The 8,284-nt window shown below is 33.2% G+C and overlaps 1 non-coding gene and 1 pseudogene across 1 annotated transcript; one reads left to right on the top strand and one right to left on the bottom strand.

The window, feature by feature from the left end:
- The first annotated feature begins 1,136 nt into the window (after window positions 1–1,136).
- LOC137771100 (U6 spliceosomal RNA) lies at window positions 1,137–1,243 on the top strand. The gene has a single exon (XR_011075314.1). It is a non-coding gene; the product is annotated as a U6 spliceosomal RNA (small nuclear RNA).
- A 5,395-nt stretch (window positions 1,244–6,638) lies between these two features.
- LOC137771069 (U6atac minor spliceosomal RNA) lies at window positions 6,639–6,748 on the bottom strand (annotated as a pseudogene).
- Window positions 6,749–8,284: the final 1,536 nt, after the last annotated feature.

The following is an 8,284-nucleotide window of genomic DNA, read 5'->3' on the forward strand; positions in this document are numbered from 1 at the left end:
CACTTTTTTAAAATAAAAATAATAGCCATACTAACATATTAATAGTGTGAGGTAATATCTAATTGTGATTTTAATTTCCATTTCCCTGATGATTAGTGATGTTGAGCAATCATTTTGTATACCTGTTAGCTATTATATGTCTCCTTGAAGAAACTGATATTCAAGTCCTTTGTTCCTTTTTGAATTCAGTTATTTGGGGATTTTTTGCTGTTGAGCTGAAGGAGTTCCTTATACATTTTGGATATTAACTTCTTATCAGATCTGTGGTTTGCAAATAATTTCTCCCATTGTTTAGGTTGTTTACACTCTGTTGCCTCTCCACTCTGTTAAATATTTCCTCTGCTGTACAGAGGCTTTTAGATTTCAGTCCCACTTGCTCATTTTTTCTTCAGTTGCTTGTGTTTTTGGTGTCATATGCATGAAATCATTGTCAAGACCAATGTCATCAAGCTTTCACTTATGTTTTCCCTAAGAGTTTTACAGTTTCAGGTCTTACATTTTAGTGTTTAATCCATTTTGAGTTGATTTTTGTGTATGATGTAAAGTAAGAGTATAATTTCATTATTTTGTAAGTTGATATCCAGTTTTCCCACCATCATTTGTTGAAAAGACTACCTTGTCCCCATTCTGTATTTTTGGCACCCTTGTCAAAGATCAGTTGACCATACATACGTGGGGGAGGGATTATCTCTGGGCTTTCTATCCTTTTCTATTGGTCTATATGTCTATCTTTACGTCAATACCACACTTTTAAATTGTCATAGATTTGTAAGACATTGAAATCAGTAAGTGTATTACCTCCAGCTTTGCTTTCCTTTTGCAACATTTGAAGTCCTTTTTGGTTCAATATGAATTTTAGGATGTTCTTTCCTGTTTTTGCAAAAATACCATTGTGATTTTGATAGGCATTACATTGACTCTAAGTTATTTTGGGTAGTATGTACATTTTAACAATATTAATTCTTCCATTCAATGAATACAGGATATCTTTCCATTTGTATGTGTCTTCATTGACTTCATTCATTAGTGATGTAGATGTCAGTATACAAGTCGTTCACAGCTTTCACTTACTGCTAGATATTTTATTCTTTTTGATGCTATCATAGATGGGATTGTTTCTTTAATTTCTTTTTCTGGTGCTCGCTTCGGCTGCACATATACTAAAATTGGAACAATACAGAGAGGCTTAGCATGACCCCTGAGCAAGGATGACATGCAAATTCATGAAGCATTCCATATTTTTTTTGCAGTGACATGGATGAACCTAGAGATTGTCATACTGAATGAAGTAAGTCAGACAGAGAAGAACAAATATCACGTGATATCACTTACATGTGGAATCTAAAAAAAATGGTACAAATGAACTTATTTATAAAACAGAAATAGAGTTACAGATGTAGAAAACAATCTTATGGTTATCGGGGGGAGAGGGGAAGAAGGAATAAATTGGAAGATTGGAATTGACATATACACCCTACTACATACAAAATAGATAGCTAATAAGTACCTACTGTATAACACAGGGAACTTTACTCAATATGCTGTAATGACCTATATGGGAAAAGAATCTAAAAAAGAGTGGATATATGTATATTTATAACTGATTCACTTTGCTGTACAGCCAAAAGCAACACAACATTGTATATCAACTCTACTCCAATAAATTTTTTTAAATTTCCTTTTCTGATAGTTCATTGTTAATGTGCAGAACTGCAACTGTTCTTTGCATGTTAATTTTGTATCCTGTGACTTTATTGAATTCAGTTATTAGTTCTAACAGATTTTTTGTGCAGTCTTTAAAGTTTTCTACACATAAGATCCTATCATCTGCAAACAGAGATAGTTCTACTTCTTACTTTCTGATTTGGATGTCTTTTATTTCTTTTCTTGACTAATTTCTCTGGCTAGGACTTCTAGTACCATGCTTAGTTTTTAGAATCCAACCCTCATTTACAAAGTCAACTCTGCAGATCAAAGTTGTTACTGTGGAGGTCTTTCTGAGAATGTATGTTAACTAAACAAATAGTTAATCAATTACAAAGATATTAAATTTGTTTAGTAACATGCATAGTTGTGAATGAGTGTTGATAGGAAAAACGAGTTCATAATTGTAAGTGGTGAAAATACCAGCTATAACAACATAGAGGTACTGTGTTGAAAGTATGATGTGTTTCAAAGTGATTATAAGACTTTCAAACTAATTTCATATAGACATAATTTTTTAAATTTTATGTTGTCTAATGCATAAAAGCATTACTAATATTTTACATTTTATAAACTTTGCTTCCATATACCCTTGAGCATTTGTCTTCTTTTAATTAAAAAATTTTCTACTTCTGGAAAATTGGGGATCATATTGCTTCCCGCCCTTTTCTACTCTAATATTAGACTCATAATTATATACATGGTTATGCTTCTGGCCATGGTTCTTAAATTCAAAGTATCATCTGGAAACCATTGTCTTAGTTTTTACTTATTACACTAATGAGGAAACTTGGGGAAGTCCTAAAATTCTGCAAACCCCTGTCTCAAATCTATCTTAATAAATATTGCCAAATAGTGGGTTGGTCTGTTAGACTCAGTTACTACAGTTGTCCCTTTGTATCCATGAGGGGTTGCTTCTAGAACCCCCCACAGATACCAAAATCCGAGGATGCTCAAGTCCCTTATATAAAATGGCATACAATTTGCGTATAACCTACATATATCCTTCTATATACTTCGAATTATCTCTAGATTATTTATAGTACCTAAAACAATGTAAATACCATGTAAATCGTTGTAAATACAATGTAAATAGTTGCCAGCATGCAGCAAATTCAAGTTTTGCTTTCAGGAACTTTCTGGAACTTCTTTTTAGTGAATATTTTTCATCTGTGGCTGATTATATCTGTGGGTTAGGAACTCACAGATATGTAGGGGTAACTGCTTTCTTTTCTGGACACTCCCCATAGTTCACGTTGGAAATGTCAGATATTAACTTATCTGAAAATAACAGATATTAACTTTGTTAGCTTTCTTTACAGCTAAAAAATGTCCATGTAACACAGTTCTGGCAAGTGGAATCCAAGGAGAAATTTATTGGAGGATTTCTAGAAATTTTTTCCTCCCTGATGAAAGAGGAAAGGAGTGCAAGAAGAGCTCCTTTTCCAAATCTTACTTTTTCAACCTTTGGAGATGTTTGTATGAGGTTGTGATAATTAGAGCTGTGACAGTCATCTTGTGGTGATCAAGTGACAAGACTGAAGAATGGAGGATGTAAAATAATGTAAAATGCCAAGAAAAGAAAACAAGAGAAGAAGAGAGGAACAAAAGAGGTGTAAAAACAGACAAAATTAACAAAATGGAAATAGTAAGTCCTTATTTACCAATAATTATTTTAAATATAAATGGATTAAATTTCCCAATATAATTACATAGAGTGGCTAAATGGATTTTAAAAAAAAACAAGATTTAACCAGTATGTTATCTATCAGAGATGCATTTTAGAGTTAAGGATACACGAGGCTGAAAGTAAATGAATGGAAAAAGATGTTTTATGCAAATGGTAACACAAAGAAATTATGGATAGCTATACCTACATCAGATAAAATAGACTTCAAGTTAAAAACTGTCACAAGAGACAAAAAAGGTCATTACATAATGATAAAGGGTCACTTCATTAGGAAGACATAACAATTATAAATATATATACATCCAGTGTCAGAGTACTTAAATATATAAAGCAAATATTAAGAGACCTGAAGTGAGAAATAGACAGCAATACAATAATAGTAAGGGATTTCAATATCCCACTTGAAATAATGGATATTGTAATATCTCCTCTTTCATTTTTAATTATATTTATTTGAGTGTTTTCTCTTTTTTTTCTTATTTCAGCTAAGGGTTTGTTGATTTTGTTTGTCTTTTCAAAAATTTTCTTAGTTTTGTTAATATCTGATATTCAAAAAGGGTACTAAGAACAAAAAATGGGGAACGAATAGTCTCTTCAATAAATGGTGTTGGGAAAACTGGGTATTCACATGCAGAAGAATGAAATTGGACCCTTATTTCATACCATACACAAAAATCAACTCGTAATTGATTAAAGACAAACATAAAACTTGAAACCATAAAACTACTAGAAGAGAACATAGAGAAAAATCTTGACATTAGCCTGAGCAATGATTTTTTTGGGTATGACATCAAAAACACAGGAAACAAAAGTAAAAATAGACAAGTGAGGTTACATCAAACTAAAAAGCTTTTGCACAGAAAAGGAAACAATGGAGTGAAAAGGCAACCTATGGAATGGGAGAAAATATTTGCAAGCTGTATATATGATAAGGGGTTAATATCCAAAACATATAAGGAACTCCTTCAATTCAAAAGCAAAAAAAAAACAAAAACAAAAAACAAAACCCAAATAACCCAATTTTAAAAAAGAGCAATGACTAGAATATCAACCAGTTTCTTCAGGAAGACATGAAAATGGCCAACATGTATATAAAATGATGCTCAACATCACTAATCGTCAAAGAAATACAAATCAAAACCACAATATGATATCATCTCACACCTGTTAGAAATGTCATTATCAAAAGATGAAAGATTAACAAGCATTGGTGAGAATGTGGGGAAAAGGGAACTTTTATACACTATTGGTGGGAATGGAAATTGGTTCAGCCATTATGGAAAACAGTATGGGGTTCCTCATAAAATTAAAAATAGGATTGCATATGATACAGAAATCCCATTTCTGGGTATATAGCCAAAGGAATGGAAATTAGAATCACCTGATACAAGAGATATCTGCCCTACATGTTTACTGCAGCATTATTCACAATAGCCAAGATATGGAGACAAACTAAATGTTGACCAATGGATGAATGGATAAAAAATGTGTGTGTGTGTGTATATATATATATATATGAATTATTAAGCCTAAAAGGGAGGAAATCATGTCAATTGTCCCAACAAGAATAGATCTAGAAGACATTATGCTAAGAGAACTAGCAAGCCACAGAAAGAAATATACTGCATGATGCCACTTATACGTGGAATCTATAGTCAAATAAAACAGTCAAACTCATAAAATCAGAGGTTATAATAGCGGTTTCCAGGGTCTTGGGGGGAAAGGGAAGTGGGGTAATGTTGGTCAAAGATTACAAATTTTCAGTTATGCAAGATGAATAAGTTCTGGAGGTCTAATGTACAGTATGGTGACAATAGTTAACACCACTGTATTGTATACTTGAAATTTGGTAAGAGGGTAGATTAAGTATTCTTATCAGGAAAAGGTAACTATGTGATGTGATGGATAAGTTAATAAACTTCATTGTGGTGACAACATATATCAAAGGTGTTTATCAATTGTACACCTTAATTATATACATTTTAATCTGTCATTTATACCACTATAAAGTTGAGGAAAATTTTTGAAGATTGAATTCATACCAACTATTTTTTTGATCTCAACAGAATGAAAGTAGAAATCAGAAACGTAAGGAAAATGGGAAAATTCACAGATATGTGGAAATTAACACACTCAAAGAACGAATAAATTAAGAAATCACATTGTGGTCAAAAATGTACTTGATATGATCTTAAATATGTTAAGGCTTGTTTTGTGGCCTACCATGTGATCGCTACTGGAGAATGTTATGAATGTGCTTTAGAATAATGTGTATTCTTCTGCTCTTGGGTGGAAAGTTCTGTACATGTCTGTTAGGTTCATTTGGTCTATAGGATTCAAGTTCACTGATTCCTTATTGATTTTCTGTCTGGATAATTTATCTATTATTGAAAGTGGGGTATTGAAGTCTCCTACTATTATTGCATTGCCATCTCTTTCTGTCTTTAGATATATCAATATTTGCTTTATATTATTAAGTCTTCTGATGTTGAGTGTGTATATTTATAAATGTTATATCTCCCTCTTGAATTTACTCTTTTGGTATTATGTAATGACCTTCTTTGTGTCTTATGACACTTTTAGACCTAAAGTTTATTTTATCTATTATTAGTATGGTTACTCCTCCTTCCTTTGCGTTACTATTTGCATGAAATACTTGTTTCCATCTATTCATTTTCAGCTTATGTGTGTCTTTAAAGGTAAGATGAGTTTCTTGTAGACAAATATGGTTGGATCCTGTGATTTTTTTTTTTTAATCCATTTGGCTACTCTGTGCTTTTTGATGGGTGAGTTTAATCAGTTTACATTTAAAGTAATTATTAATAAGTAAGAACTTACTATCACATTTTGTTAATGTTTTCTGTCATTTTTCTGTCTATTTTTTTGTTCATTTTCGTCTCCCCCCGCACTGGAAATCTCATAATAAGTATTTTGGTCTGCTTGATATTGTCCTATAAGTGCCGTCATCAGTTTTCCTCATTCTTTCTTTATTTATTTCCTTATTTATTTGTTCCTGAGACTTGATAATTTTAATTGTCTATCTTCATGTTCACTAAACCTTTCTTCTGTTTGTTCAAATCTGATTTTGAACCCCTCTAGTTAATTTTTTTATTTTAGTTACTGTACTTTTTAGCTCCATAATTTCTGTTCAGTTCTTTTTTATAATTTCCATCTTTTGTTGATTTTCTCATTTTGTTTATACATCATTTTCCTGATTTCCTTCCATTCTTTTTAAAATTATTTTTTAACCATATTTAGATGTCACAAAGTAGATGGCAGTGTCTTAACTGTCAGGCCTGAAGGCCTCTTCCATGCATCAAGGGAAAACTAACCTTCTCTCCTTTCAAATAACAGCTGATTTCCTTCAGTTCTTTGTTTGTGTTTTTCCTTAGCACTTTGAGCATATTTAAAACATTTGTTTTAAAGTCTGTGTAGTAAGTTTGATGTTTTGGGCTTACTCAGGAATGATTTCTTTCAACCTAATTTGTTCATTAGAATGAGCAGTGCTTTCCTGTTTCTTTTTATGCCTTGTAATTTCTTTTTTCAAAGCTTGCCATTTGACTGTTAGAATGCAGTAACTTTGGAAATCACATTATCTTCTTTCTCCAAGGTTTGATATTTATATTGTTGAAAGTTATGTTAGTCTGTTTTGAGAGTTCTTCAAACTATTATGCAAAGACTATTCCTTGATGTGTGTGATCACTGAACTCTCTGTTCCTTTAGCTCATGCTCAGCTAATGTTTGACAGAGATTTCCTTTAATGACAGGAATTGAAACTAAGAAACAACAAGAAGAAAAAACAGAGAGCGAGAGAGAGAGAGAGAAAGACACACACACAGAGGGAGAGAGAGAGAGAGAACAACAGCCGCCTCTTCCAGTCTTTGCATGCCTATACCGCTTAGCTTAGGGATCAGCCCAGGTGAAAGCTTAAGGTTTTCTCAGGACTTTTCTGAGAAAAGTCCTGTGCATGTGAATGGCTTTCTAAATTCTGCCATACATATGACTGCTTTTGAATACTTCAATTTCCAAACAAGTCTCACCCCAGCTTCTTCTCTATGCCTTAGGTAGTCTATTGTATGTCCATCTTGTAGTTTTATGAGCAACTCCTGACACTTTTTCTGCCTGGATTCTGAGTTATGCAAAACAGATGAGCACCTGACAGCAGTCCTTCAAGTATCCCCAAACTGGTTAGAACAGTTGTACACAGTAGATGGCAAATAACATCTGCTCTGCTCCCTCCAGTTCTGATGGAAGAAGGGGACTGGAAACTGAGCTTCCACCTTCTCAAAACCAAGGCCACTGCCATGCTGAGAAGGGATGGGGCAAGTGTGAAAAAGGGTGTTTTTTTCTTGATTGGGTGTTTTCATGGTGTGTAAAGCTTTGACTATTTTCCAGAGCTTGTATCAAGTTGTTTCAGACAGTCCCTAGTTGTGTTTTTAATATTTCTTGGAAGAATGAGAGCTTGGAGCTTCCTAGCCCACCATGCTATCCCCTCTTTATTTTTTGATAAATAAGAATTTATTCTTTTGTTTCCTCTTCTTGGGATGCTCTTCCCCAGATGATTTCCTGGTTGGATCCCTCTCCTCCTTCGTGGTTTTGCTCAAATGTCACTTGCTCCATGAGACCTTTTGTCTCCACTTTGTCCTAACATTCACTATCCCCCTTTCCTTTTTTAAACTTTTCGTTTTGAGGCAATTGTAAACTCACAATAAGTTGTAAGAAATAATATAGAGAAATCCCATATACCATTTACCCAGTTTCCCCCACTGGTAAAAATTTGCAAAACTGCAGTACAATGTCACAACCAGAATATTGACATTAACACAGACAAGGTACAGAATTATTTCCATCACCCGAAGAGTCCCCTGTGTCACATTTTTATAGCCACAC

This window comes from Eschrichtius robustus, chromosome 10, assembly GCF_028021215.1.
Source record: "Eschrichtius robustus isolate mEscRob2 chromosome 10, mEscRob2.pri, whole genome shotgun sequence".
In the NCBI taxonomy this organism is placed as follows: domain Eukaryota; kingdom Metazoa; phylum Chordata; class Mammalia; order Artiodactyla; family Eschrichtiidae; genus Eschrichtius; species Eschrichtius robustus.